This window comes from Protobothrops mucrosquamatus, unplaced genomic scaffold (genome assembly GCF_001527695.2).
Source record: "Protobothrops mucrosquamatus isolate PMUCROS unplaced genomic scaffold, P.Mucros_1.0 scaffold280, whole genome shotgun sequence".
NCBI classification, from domain to species: Eukaryota; Metazoa; Chordata; class Lepidosauria; order Squamata; family Viperidae; genus Protobothrops; species Protobothrops mucrosquamatus.
In genome coordinates this window covers 483,480-501,426 of record NW_015386624.1, presented here as the reverse complement: position 1 = coordinate 501,426, position 17,947 = coordinate 483,480, and positions in this window count along the sequence as shown.

Below are 17,947 nucleotides of genomic sequence, written 5' to 3'. Positions count from 1 at the left end.
TCCAGCCCTTGTGCGTCCCTCACATCCCCTTGCACTCTTGTGCAGGGCCCCTGCCCCTGCCCCATGCCTCTTGCAAACTCCCAGAAACCCTTCTCACACCCTTCCCAACCAACGTTGTGTCTCTTGCACACCTTTGCTCTCTCTCCCCCACCCAGCAGCAACCACTTACATGCCTACCAGCCTGATAACAAGTTCTTGAGAGCTTCTCCACCGATTTTGGTTGTGGGAAGCTGGCAGGAAGTTGCCTCGCCTAATAAACGTGGGATTCAGTTAACAATGGCAACCAGGACTGTAGGGATTGCCGTTGCTAAGTGATGCTGCTGCACTTTACGACCACATAACTCAACGATGGAGATTCCAGTTTCGATTGTTATAAGTTGAGGCTTTCCGGAAAATACCCTTTTCCAGTTATTATCTCAGCCTGTCATTTATAGTGCCGCATTTTGTACTTTATCTTATCAGGTAAACTTTGTTCCACATCTGTCATTCCTTCATGAACCATCTTTTAGACATAGTCTATTCATAGAAGAAGACTTCATTAGGGGTAGTGTTGATATTCTAGATACTGATTTCTGGTTCTATTCTTTAAAGATCTCCTTTAATATTTTCAATATTATAACATTACAATATTTTGTTTTCTGCAAGTCCCAGTATTAATTGACATCATTAATTGACATTAATTGTTATTTATCTAGCTTAAATTATTTGGTCCCTTCTAATGTCCAGTTTCTAAAATCATCATTTCTCTTTCATTATGACTTGCACTTGCCACGATAACCAAAATAAGTCTGTTTTCCCCAAGAAGTTCATTTTTTTAAATAATTAATTCCAAAATCAATATTCAAAAATTTATCTGGTCCCTTAATCTGTTGATCACTTTTGGATCAAAATCTTATTTAACTTTTTGCTTTTTATTTCAAGTTCTTTAAATTCTTAAGATTATAATTAATTTTTGTTCAGAGCTGAAGATAGACTCGTCCAATGAAGATTATTTTTCAAATCCTTAATACCTTTAGAATAGTTTAGGCAATTTCCAAAAGTGAGTAATAAATGAGCTTTGTGAGCTTTGTGTTGTTTAAAAGGCTCTGCCACAGTTGCAAGCAAGATAACTAATCCCTTCACCCACAGGAGACCATTATCGTGTGGTCTGGTTGCAAGAAGCAGCCATCGGGAGCACATGTGGGCGATCTCTTGTCTTCTCCTTATCCCAAGAGGTTAGAGAGAATTATCTACTCATTGGTTCCTTGTCAGCTCCACTTTTGCAGAGCCATCTTCAGTTTGCCATACAATAAGGCATACTAGAGGTTCCATCTGTGAGGGACCTACTTTTGATAGGTCCCAGGTAGTGGGCCTTCTCTGCCTTGAGGCCCACTTTATGAAACTTCCCCTCCCCCTGCCCCAGGTTAGGTTAGCTGTATCCCTTTGAATGTTCAGGAAGTCCCTCAAGACCTGCTTATGTCATCAGACTTGGGGAACCAGTGACATTTTAAGGTGGCTCCCGTATTGTGGGTGATATGTGATTGCTATACTTCTCTTTCCATTTGTGGCTTGTATACTCTTAATTCTTTTAATAATTTTTAAATTGTTTCTAATAACTACTTTTATATTGTGGTTTTATTTGAGTGTTATATTCTGGCCAGAGTCATTTCTGGTCAGATGGGTGGCTATATAAATTTGATAAATAAAATAAATAAATACCTCTCTCCAGAAGTTCCCCATCTCAGTGACATTTTCACCACAGAGATTCTAAAGGCATATTACACCTCACTGCCAAGAAATATTTGAAGATCTCTTTAAAGTAGTCATTAAAGTCTATTAATTCCAAGAAAGCTACAAAACTATTTCTAATGCTCCGGAGTTCCACTGATCCACAGTCAAAAGCAAACTTAGAATGGAGAAGATTGGGGACAACAGTAAATCTTCTCAACAGTGGCAGCTCTCTCAAAATTACTTAAGAGCACAGCATAGAATTGTTGTGAAAAATCACAATCCCAGACCAACATCCAGGGAATTGCAGGCCTCTCACTTGGTTTGTGTATGTTTGTGATTCCATCAGCAAAAAAGAACTAGGTAAAAATGACGTTTTAGAATAGCAAAATGCAGATAATTGCTTCCTCGGAGGAAAACATTAATTTTTGTCTCAAATTTGTCAAAAAGCATCTAGATGACCTTCCAGACTTCTGGAGAAATGTTGTACAGGTAATCCCCAAGTTACGAGCGTTCACTTAACGCTCATTTGAAGTTACGCAATAAGCGTCCCCTAGTGCTTATGAGCAAGAAATTACGAATATTGCAGCACCACTGCAGTTCTCCAGCACAGGAGATGGAGAATCCACCAATGGATTAGCTCTGTCTTCCTGCCCATTCAGACCAGGTCAGCCAAACTTGCCACGTCTGTCCTGGGCTAGGACACACCCAGTCTTGACCTGGTCTCCAGCCCTACAAGACGTGGCAAGCTTGGCTCCCAGAAAGAGGTAGGATAGAGCTTACTATTGGTGAATTCTCCTAAAAGATCCATGTTCATTCTCAACAGCACTGGGATCAGCGCTGTTTTGAATGACTGATAGAAGAGAGAAAATTTTTTCTCTTTTAAACTCCTAAGGAGAACGGAGGCTTCTGTTCTCCCTCCATTCAGTCCCGTTTAGATTCTGCAGCGCTGGGATCAGCGCTGCAAGCCTAGGTTAAAAATTCCTATCCTTTGGGTCCATAGAGAGAACGGAGGCTTCCATTCTATTTTTATTCACTTTGTCTAGATTCTGCAATCCACTCTCGGTCCCAGAGGCCACCTTTACCCCCACAGCGGCTGGAATCAGGGTGGCTGAGCCCAAGGGCTCACCTTCTGAGGACCATCTCCAAACTCTGATCGCTCAGGCGGTGGACCGAGTGCTTGCTACCAGGTCTTACCACGTGCCCAGACCTGAGTCCGTGACTTCCATGCCCCGATCCTTCTTTCAGTCGGGTGCACCCGATTACCAGGGTCCCCCTTCACCATCCCGGTCCCCTCTCAGCAGGGCCTCATCCCCTTCGGGGGAGGAGCAACCTGACATGTCGTGGGAGGAGGAAGACCCTCCCCCAGACCCTCCACCCTTTGGAGGTCTATTCAACCCAGCTCTTTTCCTGCCACTGCTCCGCAGGGCCAGCACGATGGCCAACATAGGTCCCAACCAGACCCCTCAGTCAGATCCACCGCCCAGTTCACATTCGAACCCAGTGTTCTTCGAGCCCATCGTAACTCAGCACCACGTCCCTTATCCAGCACTCTTTTGGAATGCGGTCCGGAAGCAATGGGTATCACCTGGCACCTTTCCCCCCCTGGGGGGAACGGACAGGAAACTGTTCAGCGCAGCGCCAGACCTGGCAGAGGACCTTGAGGTGCCAACGGTGGATGAACCCTTTGGCCCCCTCTTGTCCTCGTCTACAGTGTTGGGGGATATGGCAGAGGCGCTAAAGGCTGAGGACAGAAGATGGGAACTGGCCTTCCGCAGACTCACCAGGTAGCGGCGTGGGCGGTTAGAGCCGTCACTTGCTCATTCTTCTTTGCCAGGACCTCCTTACTCTGGCTCCGCCAACTACAAACCAGGCTTCCCCCGGAGGAGGTACGTACCCAACAAGACCTGAGCAAGCTCGTTGCAGCATCGGAGTATGTCTCAGATGCGACACTACATGCGACCAGGTTCTCATCCAGGTCCATAGCAGCCAACGTCTCAGCATGAAGGATGCTATGGCTAAAACATTGGCAAGCTGACCCAAAGTCCAAGTGGCGTCTAGCCACAGCTTCCTATCAGGGTGGTCAGCTGTTTGGAGAGGCCCTGACTCCTTATTTGACCGAAAATAAGGACAAGCGGAAGGTGTTGGCACACCTCAGCAAACAGGCCAACAGGCATGCTAACCCATACACGTGCAGGCAGTCCTTTCGACCAGGAACGGGCTCAGGCTCCACACAGCCTCCCCGCCCCTTCACGGCCAGACAGGATTGCCTGTCAGACAGGACTGGCTCCAGACCCAGGCAACAATTCCAGAGCAAGCGGCCCTTTCGAGGGGTGGGGTCGCCCTTATAGAAGATCCAAATGACTCCCGAACGACCCTCCCCATAGGTGGCAGACTGGTGCCCTTTGCCCACCAGTGGGAAGCCATCACTACAGATTCCTGGGTTTGTCAGACCATTCAATACGGTCTATCCCTGGAATTCGTGTCCAGCCCCCCAGAGTGCTTCACTCCTTGCCCCTTATCAAAGAACCCTGTCAAAAGCGGCCTCATGCGGGAGGCCATTCGACACCTTTTCGAGATAAGGGCCATAGAACCTGTGCCGGTCAGCCAACAGGGGCGGGGATTTTACTCCATGCTCTTAAGGCCTCGGGAGGGTGGAGGGCGATCTTAGACCTCAGAGGTCTGAATTCCCATATTGCATACCGAAAATTCAAGATGCAAACTCTTCAGTCCATCTTGGGCAGCATAAGGAACGGAGATTTCCTGACGTCCATAGACCTCACAGAAGCGTATCTCCACATCCCCATCCTCCCCGACTACCGGCAGTTCTTCAGGTTCTGTTATGTGGGCCACCACTACCAATACAGGGCCCTTCCCTTCGGCCTTTCATCAGCTCCAAGGGTGTTTACCAAGGTCCTGGCGGTGCTGGCCGCACATCTTCGAATGATATCTGTGCGCGTCCAGTGCTACCTGGACGACATTCTCATCCAGTCGTCCTCCCTTCAAACCGCCCGGTCGGATCTGACCTTGTCGATCAGGGTCCTTCAGGAGCACGGGTTCTCGGTGAACTTTCAGAAAGGTCAGACCATTCCCTCCACCCGTCTATTACACTGGGTGCCGTCATAGACACAGTCAGTTGCCAGGTATACCTGTCCCAGGAGCGCCGGGACAGCATCCGGGCCCTGGCCCTCAGGGTAAGCAGGGAACGAGTGGTGACACTGGCCCTTCTCTCCCAACTCTTGGGAAAGATGGTTTCGTGCATCGTGATAGTACCTTGGGCCAGACTGCATTCCAGGAACCTCCAATGGTTTCTCCTTCCCTTCCAAAGGTTGGGCACCAGCTCCTCCAACCAACGGGTAAGGGTTCCCTCTCAGACCCTGCAGTCCCTCCGATGGTGGTCCTCACCAGTGGTAGCCAGAGGGTCCTCTTTCAAGGAACCTGCTCGGCTCACGCTCATGACAGACGCCAGTATGTTTGGCTGGGGAGCACATCTTCAGTCTCAGTTGGCTCAGGGACAATGGTCCCGGGCAGACCTGAAACACAACATCAACTGGTTGGAACTCAGAGCCATAAGCTTGGCTCTCCGCCACTTCTGCAACAGGGTTGCGAGGCAACACATGCTAGTCCTCACGGACAATGTGGTGGCAAAGGCTCACATGAACCGGCAAGGGGGTACCCGATCCAGGTCCCTCATGGCCAAGACCCAGTTATTGGGCTCCTGGGCAGAAACCAACCTGGCCTCCCTCAGAGCCGAGCACATCTCAGGGGAGGCAAACAGGCAAGTGGACTTCCGAAGCAGGACGACCGTGAATCATTCTGAATGGCGCCTGCACCCAGACCTCTTCGCGGAAGTATTGCAGAGGTTCGGACTACCAGTCGTAGACTTGTTCGCTTCGCCGATGAATTCCCAACTCCTGAGATTCTTCTCCCAGTTCCCATCCCCAGGAGCGGAGAGAGCGGACGATCTCCGAAGTCCATGGCCAGGGGGCCTGCTCTACGTGTTTTCCCCTCTGCCCCTGATTCTGGCGGTCATCCTCAAGATGCTGCAGGAGCGGGCGGTGGTTATACTCGTGGCCACGGAGACCATGGTTTGCCGACCTCGTGAATCCCTCCAACTCTCCCCCATGGAGGATTCCCCCAGATCGGGTGTCTCTCAGTCAGGGAGCTCTGCAACACCCGGAACCCCAGTGGCTACAATTAGCCGCCTGGCACTTGAACACCGGATCCTGACATGGGAATCATACTCGCCCGGCGTGATTTCCATGATTCAGGCCTCCCGATGGCCGGCAACAAACTGGATCTATGAATCCACATGGGGGGACTTTTGCAAATGGTGCGAGAGGCGGCATTTAGCTATTTCGGACTTGACAATTCCGAGCATCCTGGAATACTTACTCGAAGGTCTCAATAAGGGGTTAGTGCCTAACACCATCTGCAGGCAGGTCGTGGCCCTGTCCACTCTACTTACCTGTGCCAATTCGGTTCCTTTGGCCCAGCATCCCAGGATATGCTCCTTTCTCAAGGGCGCTACCAACACAAAATCCCCCGTAGTACATAGGTATCCTTCCTGGAAATTGCCATGGGTCCTACAGGCCCTCACGAAACCGCCGTTCGAACCTATCAGAACCTGTGCCCTGAGGTCATTGTCCCTCAAGATGGCCTTTCTGGTCGCCATCACTTTGGCCAGGTGCATCTCTGAGCTCGCGGCACTGTCGGTCAGGGCGGATCTCTGTGCCTTCCACCAAGACCGGGTGGTCCTTTGTTTGGACCCTACCTTCATCCTGAAGGTCAACACCCCTTTTCATCGAGCACAGGAGATTGTCTTGCTGGATTTTTGCCCTAATCCATCTCATGACTTGGAACGGCAATGGCATGCACTGGACGTCCGCAGGGCATTGCGACTCTATATCAAGAGAACAGCGTCCTTTTGCAAGTCTGAAGCCTTTTTTGTCTCCTTTCACCAGGCCTCCATGGGGCAGAAGGTGTCTGCCTCAACCATAGGCAGGTGGATCAGGACTTGCATTACAGAGGCGTACCAGTCGCACTCCCTGCCAGCTCAATGTCATGTCATGGCTCATTCTACTCACAGCGCTGCGACCTCTGCGGCATGGGCCACACAGGCTTCCATCGAGGAGGTTTGCAGGGCTGCGACATGGTCTTCGCCATCCCCATTTGTGAGACACTATAAGATAGACCGGTTTGCATCTGCGGACGCCTCCTTTGGAAGGAGGGTCCTTCAGCAGGTGGTTTCTGGAGATGTGACTCCGGCTTTTTCTGTTTCCCCCCTATTGGGACAGTGAGGCTTTGGTATGTCCCATTGGTGGATTCTCCATCTCCTATGCTGGAGAAGGGGTGTTGTCTTACCTGAACGCCTTTTCTCAGCACGGAGATGGAGAATGTACTCCCTCCCTGTAAGGCCGTCAGGTCAGTGTTAGGGGTCTGGGAGCCAACATGTCGGACTGTCGTCAGCTGCTTTTGCCCTTGTCAAGACTGGGTGTGTCCTAGCCCAGGACAGGCGTGGAAAGTTTGGCTGACCTGGTCTGAATAGGCAGGAAGACAGAGCTAACCCATTGGTGGATTCTCCATCTCCGTGCTGAGAAAAGGCGTTCAGGTAAGACAACACCCCTTCGCCCTTATGAGTGACTGCAGTGGCACTGCAACTTTCACCCTGGCTATTCCTCCCCCCCTGCCCCCCGGGTCTCCCTAGGCACTAGGCCTTCAATACTTACCTTGTGAAGATCGAGGTCCTTCGCTTTCTTGGCTGCTCCAGGCCTTTGGTGCATTCGCAGAGAATGGAGGCCTAAAGTAACGTAAGATCAAGCGAGATCAGTGGGGCGAGATCTCACGCTACTGTTCTCATGTGATTTCATGGTACTTTAGGCCTCTGTTCTCTGCAACAGAGAATGGAACCGAAGCTGGGGGACGCTTCCGCGGCCCAATCCGAGCGCCAGAGGCCTTTTCCCATCTGCTGTCATCTGGATCTGAGGCTGGAGGACACTTCTGCGGCCCGATCCAGGCGCCGGATGCCTTCTCCAGGCCGCTGCCGCTTAGATCTGAGGCCAGGGGACGCTTCCGTGGTCCATCGGCAGCCCGATCTGGGCACCAGACACTTTCTCCAGGCTGCGGAAGTGTCCCCTGGCCTCAGATCCGGGTGGCAGCAGGAACCGCGGCAGAGAGGAGACGGTTCTTTTCAAGTTGAGTCCGGTGCGGCAGGAAGGGAGGGGGAAGCATGAGGTATCTTAGTGGGTCAGGAAGGCCTGGGGGGGCCTGTCCATCACTAGGTCCTCCATGGCCTACCCCACCCTGAGATACCTCATGTTCACTTAACGAGCTGCGTGTGTCTTAACGAGCAAGGGAGTGATCTCGTTCGAGGTATGAGATTCACTCCCACAAGTTTTCAAGTTACGAGTGGAATGGGCAAGCTTCATTTCACTTGTAACTTGAGGACTAGTTTCTGGATGACTTGCCCTCATTAAAGGAAGCAGATTTTCACAGAACATCATGCTATGTTTCCATCACTGGAAAGTGAAGCATAAGTGGGTTATGGAGCAAGACAATTGCAAGCATATAAGCAAGTCTTCTTGTAGACAGTAGATGACAAAGTCAACCCCATAGAAAAGTTCTACCGGTAACAGATCTGAAATGAATACAGTAGTTCATACGAGAAAATCCTCAAATGTTAGTGAGTGGAAGCCCTTTGTCTTGGAGGAAATGGAACTATGTAGTGATATGAAAGGCTAATCACCAATTATTGCAGCTAAAAGAAATGAACCAGCCACTGAATTTAACAGGTAGGCTAATTACTTTTTCACACAGGCAGGTTGTACGTTGGATGACTTTGTTTATAAAAACAAATTCCATACTTTGGTATTATTTGTTCACTCAGGCTCCCTTTATATAGTATAGCTATAAGACTTATGTAAAGTATTCATGGAAAACTATCCAAAAATTCAGATAAACTCAAAAATGATTTTTTTAAAGAACAGCATAAATTGCTGTAGCTCCATAATTGCTGTAGTCTGGTAATGAATGCTATTTTAAACATCTAAAATAGACAATATTATGATCTACCATAATCACAATTCTGTGACACAAATTATTTTCGTAGATTTGATTTGCAATTGTAACGTGACAGAGAGATCTAATTATTTTTATTAATTGAGACTCATAGAAGTGAAAAGGTTTTACGTTTTGGTTAGAAAGCGTCAGTATGGAAAAATAATTACATTTGTTATTAGTGAATTGTAATGTTTAATCAACTGTCTGGTTCATATAATTCACTTAAAAGCTTTAGTTAAAAATGTCAGGTGTGAACAACCAGATCTACATATAAAGAGTTCAGTTAACTGTTTTATTGTTCAAGCCTATACACAGGAGACTTTTCAGACTGACCATTTGCACCTGGGTAAGACTAGATAAGGTTCAACAGCATTCAAGGGAGTATCAGACATAGCCCTATTTTGCCCATCTAGGGATTCCAGACTAATTCAGCTCAGTCACTCTCCAACAAAAACTAGACAATCCATGATCCATTGGGTCATCGTTTCAGAGATATTTCCTTACCAGATTCCTCAATGCTTTCAGCATGGCAGAGCTTTTAATATACTGCCTTTGCGAACAAGGTCGTTAAGCAAAATAGTGGTTCGCTATTGGCCAGTTTTGCTGAAAAGCGAAATAAATGCTGGTTCGGGGCAAAACTGTCATAAAATGCTGTCATTTAACTATGGGACATTGCAATTGACTGTAAATGTGGGCTGAATGACAAGTGACCAATATTTGGTCACATGACTGCGGGGTTGGTGGTCGTCGGAACTTTGAATCTGGGTAATAAGTATCCCCCAGGGAGATCTGAGTAGCTTTGAAAGATAAAGTCGAAGACTACCTTTAATGCCAAGTTACTGCCTATAGGAGAAGAGCAGGCAGAGCTGAGGGAGCAGAGTTAAACAAGTCATCAGCCTAGAGTTGTTATGTTCCCACAAATGGTCTAAAACCAATCCCTCTTGAATTCTGTTAACACTTATCTGGCGCCAATTTAATATTGAACTTTGGTTGACTAGATTCTTGTGTATAGGTTTGAGCAATAAATCTTCTAAACTGCAATTTAATGTATGGTCTCTTGATTCTTTGTGCTGACACTGCTTTTATTTTAACAAAGGAAAACTACAGCACTGTTCCCCACCCTGGTGCCCATCAGAGGTATCGTCATTTTCTCTAGCCAAATTGGGATTGCAGTGGTATGACATCAATTTGAACAAGATTGAGCTTCAGTCATACCTTGGTTATGGGGAAACTTATTTATTATACTTTCTTTTATACTGCTTCAGTCATCAGGATTCTGGTAAGCACCCCACAGCAGCAACACAAGACATAATAAAACCATAATAATACAATTTTTCATAGTTAATAATTACAAACCAATTAAGTAATCATGTTAACGATTGCCTCAAACCGTAAGATGGGAGGCACATAAATTTAATAAATAAAAATAAATTATATTGAATTCTTGAACCTGGATTTCAGAACCAAGCCTGCTAATATTTTGAATTGGACCATCCCACAGAACTAAGAAGAGTGCAATATATCATACTACATGAGGTTTCTCCAAAGTGATCGGTATCAACCCCCAAGGTTTGTTGTTGTTATTATTATTTGTAGTACTAGTTAAACTCATATTTAGTAAATGATTTTCATATAAAAAATATTTGGGGGTCAGTGAATAATGTGAAATTTCATGGTGGTTTCAGTTTGAGGATCTCTCGCACTACACTGTCCATTGAGCGCAGGAGAGCAACAAGCACAGCATCTGGGTTGCTTGTCAATTTAAACTCATAATATAAAGTTCTTTTATATTTTTGTTTTCCCAAGTACTGCCTGCATCTTGCTGAACATTTGCTGAAAGCATAAAAAGTTCCTGTCCCTTCTAAAAGAAAAGCATTATTTTTCTTTAGCAGGGGGAACTATGCGAGTGTCTCTCTTGGGGTGAACTGGATCCCTTGGTAACATCATGGACTTGCCTGTGTATTTTCTTGCCTACAATATTTGGTTAATATTTGGTTAATAAAAATATGAAAAATAAAAAAGCAAAAAGGGCTTGTACCTAATTTTTAGAATATGGCCTTTCATATTTGCTGCCCAAAAGAGCACGCATCAAGGCAGCTGAAGTAGTGCAACCCTAAACTACGCTAAAATGGGCTACAAAAATTATTAGTCATCTCCAGGATTTCAGGCTGATGGTTGGAATCATCACACAATATTGGCTTTTTGATGGAGATGCCAAAGACTTGTTGATGGAGACCCAATTTGGCCTAGTGGTTAAGGCACTGGGCTAGAAAGCTGGAGATTGTGAGTTCAAGTCCCATCTTAGCCATGAAAGCCAGCTAGGTGACTTTGGCCAGACACTCTGTTTCAGTCTAACCCACCTCACAGTGTTGTTGCTGTGGGGAAAATAGGAGAGAATATTAGGTTTGTTCGCTGCCTTGAGTTATTTATAAAAATAAAGGCAGGATACAAATAAATAAATGAAGACTGCAAGTTGTGGCTCTCTTCCCTTCCCTACTTCCCTATTCCATTTGTCAGCAAATACCCTGCTAGATATTGGATAGGTCCATGCTGTGCTAAAAGTAGCCACTGAAGCCAAGCCACATCCTGGGTCTACAGTTTTCACTGAGCCATAAGGGCCAAAGAGAATTAGTCTCCAGCTATCAAAACAGACTTACTGGCTTTGGGCTAGTGATGTCTTTCAGCTCCATGTACTTGTCAAGAGGTGTTGTGCTGGGAGAAGATTGGAGGAGGGTGCGTTGCTTTGAAAAAATGTTACATACAGTCTTATATAATGTATGTATGTATGTATGTATGTATGTATGTATGTATGTATGTATTGTTTATTTGATTCTGGATTAGCATGTTGTGTTAAGTTGGCCAATTGTAATTAAGTCACATGTTCTATTTAAAATGCACCCTGCTCAACACAGCATCTTGCAGTGTCTGTTTCAGTGTTAGGAGTTGTGTGTTGTAGGCGGAGCTCTCTTTGTGTACATTTTGGTGCTGCTATGTTGATTCTGGAATTTTGGTTTGGCCACAGTAGTGTAAGTGTTGGTTCTGATAGTTACAGCCCAAACCATTAGCCATTTTACGGAATTAGCTCTGTATTTTGTACTCCAACTGAAAATTGTGAACTTTGATTAATGTGTGTAGCTATATCTTTAAAGCAATCAAAATAGTGTGGTAAAACCACCTTACTTCTTATCTCCTTTTTAAAATAATTTTAAAATAATTAATACAGGCCCAGTAGCATTTGGTGGCATCATGCTGCAAATAGTCTAACTGGGAGAGAGAACTACTAATCGGAAGAGTGGTGACCTTTCCTATCATGTGTGACCTTTGACCCAGGAACAGAATTCATTTCTGGTTCTCATCTTTTCCTCTGCTCCAATTCAAAAGTGTGCTTGAACATCTTGAGTGCTTTGAACACCTCCTGACAAAAAAAATGAGAAACAGGTTTTTTTGTTGCAGCACTCAGTGAAGATGTTACTTGATTTATTTAAAGAAGCTCATGGCAGAAGTGAACAGTAATTTTTTTATTCCAATGCATGATGGGTGGGGGGGAGCTAAAATGAAATGTAGCTAATGTGATCCCAGTTTTCTGTTTTCTAGTTCAGACAGGGATCGGTTCCGTGGATAAAGGTTTTTCTATGGACTAGAGAGTGCGTGGTTTTGTGTGCTGCCTGCATCCCATGGATGGGGCTTTGCTTGTTTGTGCAGACCGGTTGCTGGCATGCCGCGGCCCGGTACCAGACCATAGACTGGGGGTTGGGGACCCTTGTTCTAAATCTAGGGCAGTGGTGGCGAATCTATGGCATGGGTGCCAAAGGCGGCACTCAGAGCCCTCTCTGTGGGCACGCACGCCATCACCCCAGCCCCCCCATGGCCCCCTCCTCACCAGCAGCCCCCTCCGAAGGAGAGTCGCCCTGGGCGCAGCCTGTGCAGGGCAGCACAGCCAAGGACATGGCAGCTGGGCAGTGGGGACAAGACTTCGCCCTCGCGCCCCATCGCGTACAGATGATGCTGTGGGGCATGGACAGAGGGCATGGCCGCCATGATGCTGCTGGGCCACCTGGGCGATCTGCTGTGGCGGGCCGTGGAGGTGGTGGATGGTCCTGCGGGCAGAAGATGAGACAGGGCAGGGGCGAGGCGGTTTTTGGGCATTCGGTCTCTAAAAGGTTCGCCATCACTGATCTAGGAGAACTTGAATGATTCAGTGCGATTGGTGGTCTTCTATTTTATCAGCCTGGGTCCTTTAGGTTTAAATGGCAGCATTCTTGCAAACTGTATATTGTACTTAAGAACTTTGTCCACCTCTCCCTCTTCTCTTAAATTTCAGAAAAATGGCATTGCTGGGATGACCCACTTCAGATTTTAAATTATGGGATATGACCATTAACTAAAGATCAAATGTATGGCATCTTTGGGTGTAGAGTAATGAATTTTAATATAATTGCCACCCACTAGTTTTTCATTGGGAAATTATCAAAATCCAAACTACATTGACTTGCATGTAGTGCTTGTTTGAAGAATGATATTATTTACAGTATTGTTTTTCTATTTCTCACCAAGCTGTTTACTCTTATAGCAGTTGGTGGTGGTATCTAGCCGAGTTTAGCTGATTTGAAAATTGAGCAGGGTCAGGCCTACTTAGAACTTGGATGAAAGAGCACCAGGAAATGTCAGAGCTGTAGGCTCGATTGGGAACTCAAAAAAAATATTCTGACAAAAGACAATAGCAAACAATTTTCATATTGTTGCCAGGAAAGGAAACTAGATAGCTGTGTCCATGAAGTCAAGAGACATCAAATTTGACTTAAGGGAGACCTGGCTCGATTCACCGGCTTGCAAACACTGGCTGTATTGTGTCAAGTCATAATGTTGCTTGTTTGAACTCAGTTTTTCTTTTTAAATGTGAAATTCACTAATATGGCATAGTTATCAAGTTATATTAAAACATGGTTAAGCCCAATTTCAGTTCGACTCAGAGGTTCTGTATGATAAACCTATTAACTAAACAGGTCTGGATTTGTTAGGATCTTGTCTTTTAAGCTAATTCTGAAAATAGTGACATTACAAGTTATGTCTAGCTTTGACTTGGCTTAGGTGTATGTCATGGCAATGAATTCTAGATTGATAGAGGTGACCTTTGTTTGCTTCCCACTTTCCTGTTAGTTTGAAAAGGCGCCTAGTTCAATCTTTCCTTCAAAATGGGAGTTTCCATTTGCAAGAGTCAAGGATTCCGCTGCTATGGCGATAGTGCAATTCAGGCCTAACAAAAAAGCAAAACCAAACTTTTTCAGTGGGGTAGGACAGGGTATGGTGCAATTTGGACGGGAGAAAGGACAGAGAGTGGCATGCTTGTCTCTATTCATCCTGGCATAAGGTAGCCCAAGGTAGCTGATAATTAAAGGAGAATTGGGTTCTCTTGAGCTACAAGGCCTTGCTTGGAACCTGGGTCCTAAAATAACAGCTTAAGAAAAGGTTCTTCTCCTCACCACCCTCCACAAGGTTTTAAGCAGCTGCCTTCTTAGTTATGTTTCAGGAGTAGTCCAGGTTATCAAAGTTGCAGCCACAACTTTGGAAAGTTGACAGGGCACTTAGTCTAAACCAATACATTTGGCTTACTCCCTTGCTAGATGAGGCTCCAGGATTTATTTTAATGCCACTAGTTTTTGTATGCTTTATTTTATGAAGTCACCATTATTAAGGGAGCATGTGACAAAATCTCTGCATCAGTAAGGAAAACACGAAGGAAGAGTATATCTTCTCAAGAAACTGCAGATTAATTGCCTGCTTGGTCTAATGTCCTTTGAAAATGGAAAAAAAGGTTTTTGGGGAGATGGACTAAGCTGCTTTTTCTACATGAGGCCTGCAGAACCGTGCCTGAAATGAAGTCTGCAGAGCATGGCTGGAGGGAAGAATGACAGTGGGAAAGCAGCTTGGGTGTAACACTTTGCAAAGTGATCAAAAGGATCCAGTAGTGACTGGCTTCTTAGCTTTCTCCAGGTCCCTCTCCTTTTCTTTTCTCTGCCTGACTCTGTATATGCTTTTCCTTGCATGAATTCAGTGCCCTTTCTATGCTATTCATCCTGTTTGGCAGAGCTGTACATAGATCCAAATTTCAAGAGCCCTGTGTGTTTCTTAGTGCACACAGACACTTTTTTGGCCCTGAGCCCAGGAAAAGTCACATCTGTTTTAAGATGCTGCTGACAGATGTTACATGTGCACCCATACAGTCCCCAAGTCCTACTTTCACAGATCACTGCACAGTAGGACTCTTTGGCATTAGGGTGCCTCTGTGCTTTGCATATTATTTACACCACTTTAAACATCTATTTTTCTTCCTTTTGTGTTTATTTGTCTGTCTGTATATGCCCCTTTGAGTCGCCTGACTCCTGGCAATAACATAAAGAAGTCCCTGCAGCTTTCCTAGTAGTATTTTAAAAAATGGTTTGCCTTTGCTGCCGTCTTGGTGCTAAGAGTAAGTATCTGGCCCAACCTCACCCAGCTGGCTTTGTAGAACTAGAACTCCCAGTTTTCTGGTTTCTGGCCCAGTGCTTTAACCACTTCACCATATTGACTCTTTAGTTACAATGCTACCCTTGAACGTATTTCTGATATCTGCTGGGGTCCTTAAGGATCTGATGAAATCCCAGTTGCGCCGTTAAGACATCCTATTGTATCTTCTGAGTCATGGTTTTCAAGGAGTTTCTTGGAGTCTATTTCTTATAGTCAAACCAAAATGACCGAAGAAAAAGCATAGATGGAGGTGGTCCCCAGGGCATTTGATTTCTAGTCCTTTCTCTAGTCACCTTGCCTTAATGAGTTTTGCAGATCTTCATTCTGTGGTGGACATCGTGCTGGTGCAGCCAGAGGGTTGGGATCCCTGCTTTTTCTACAGTTTTGGACTGCCTTTTGTCTCCTGCTCTTTTCTCATCCCTGCCTCTTCTAGGAGGAACATCAACTGAAATATTTTTCTGTTGCTTTCTGTGTTTTTTAGTTGAGGTCAGTCTATATAAATGCCAAAGGACCGTGCACAGCTTTGCCCACCTGTTCCTGATAATGGAGGGCTTCTTCCTGTTCCCTTAACAAGGCAGTTCTTCCATTGGGAATTATTGTTATGAAAGATGGCTATGAGGCAGGTATCACTTTCCTGGATTATAGCAATGAATGTGAATTACAGTATTTGTTATCTCTCGCAGGTAGGGATGGAAACTGTCCTAACCTGACCAGTTGTTTTTGAATGGTTTTGTGCTTTGAAGTCATTTTCCTTGGTTGGGATTGCAGAATCTACTTTAGAGGCAATAATTAGAGAAGAATACAGAAAAGTTAAAATGTGGAATGAAATTCAATAGCCTTGGTCATGTTTGGGCACAATTTAATACTAGATTTTCATTCTCCATAAATTCAGTTTAATGTTATGCTCTTACAAGAGACCTTGGGAATTTTTTTAAAGCAATAAGGATTAATTAGTTGTCTGTTAGCTTTTTGGTGTAGCTCCTGGGTACCCAACTTACCTTCCTGGACCACCTGATTTTATATATCTATTTATTTTAATTAAATGATAAAGTCAAAGACATGTTAAGGTGATAGACAGCATTTTGAAGGCTTAGAATGATTGGAGAATGATAGAATAATGGAGAAGAGATCACTGAATTCAACAGAGAGTAATCTCACCAGTTTGTCTTTTGGAATCTCCATGGCAATTTTGTGAGAGTGCTTATGTATTGCCATCAAAATTCCAGATGTTCCCATTGACTGAAAAATATTATGAATTGTACATTTTCACAATGTGTGAACAGAATGAGTGAATAAACCAGTTTGTTTTCAGATTGTAAGTCATTATTGTCACCTTACTGATTGCGATCGTAGCTTACTGTTTGGGTGGTGGGTAAATATAGCATGCCTTTTATAGGTTTCCTGGTGTAATCCTAATTTATTTTTGTATCTTGCCCAAACCTAAAATGTTAAAAGAATGGAAACTAAATCAGAAATACTGCTTCTGCCAGACTGAATCTGGTTTGTTTAACTAAGCGTTTCCTGGTTTAAGTTATGAGATCAGAATGAGCATAGGAGTAGGAAAACCACAAATGACTTTACTTAGGGATTTTGCATGGTTTTTATACAAGAACTTTAAATGATGCATTGAACAAATTGATTGCTCTAGTAACAGCAGGATGGTCTCTGAAGGTCACTTTCAGGTAATTTATGTCAACGTACCTATCAGCGGGTAAATGAAATCCATCTCCTCGTCCACTTTCTTGTTTGCCATAAGAAATGGGCATGATTTTTATTTACTGAAGGGACATTAATTTGAGAGATGCAGACACTGCTTCTTAGTTTATGAGCCATATTTGTCAGAATATATTTGGAATTGGCTGGGGATTTTAAGAGTTTTAATCCAATACATGGAATGTTATATGTTTCTGGTGATCTTTCTGACTTTTGACATTGTTGGCCTTTTGTCTTTCATTTTTATTTTCGTGGAAATAGTGTGATCTAAACTTGTTTCACTTGTAATTTTGTGTTTAGCATTTGGGAGCTTCAGTGCTGGACATTTTAAATTTTTGCTTTGGAAAACTGTATATATTTGGATTTATCTCATACCTTTGTACTGAAAACTAGAGATGCTGTAAGGCAAAGACAGACATAATCTATTAGGATTACTGTAATATTATACATTATTAAATATATATTATTTAAAATCTACCTGAGAAACCAAGTTCCAATAAATTACATTCAGAAGTCTTTTAGCTAGACTGCTTTCTTTCCTTCCCATAAGGCCATTATTACCTACTGCCCGTTGGGAAGATTCCTAGAATTTTTTTCAGTATGTTTTAAAAAATGCACAGTCTCCCCCCCCCCCCTCCTATTTGTTGCCTGTAGCCAATGCTTGAAGGGGATGGGCAGTCTTTTTCTCAAAGGCAATATAGAGATAATTTTTAGTAAATAGATAAAATAATTGCCTTCCTAGAGCTTGGGTGAAGATAACCATTTGCAGTTTTACATATCTTTGTGTTGGTTACAGAGTAATGTTATTTTCATACAAGGAACTTAATACAAAGTTGTGAAGTCCTTTTATGGCTGGAGCTCATAAATCAAATGCCAAGAAAAGGAGGGGAACCTATTTTTTCCCCATAATCACTGACAGTCCTTATTTGATTTGTATTTGATTTTATAATGCACTTCAAAAAGC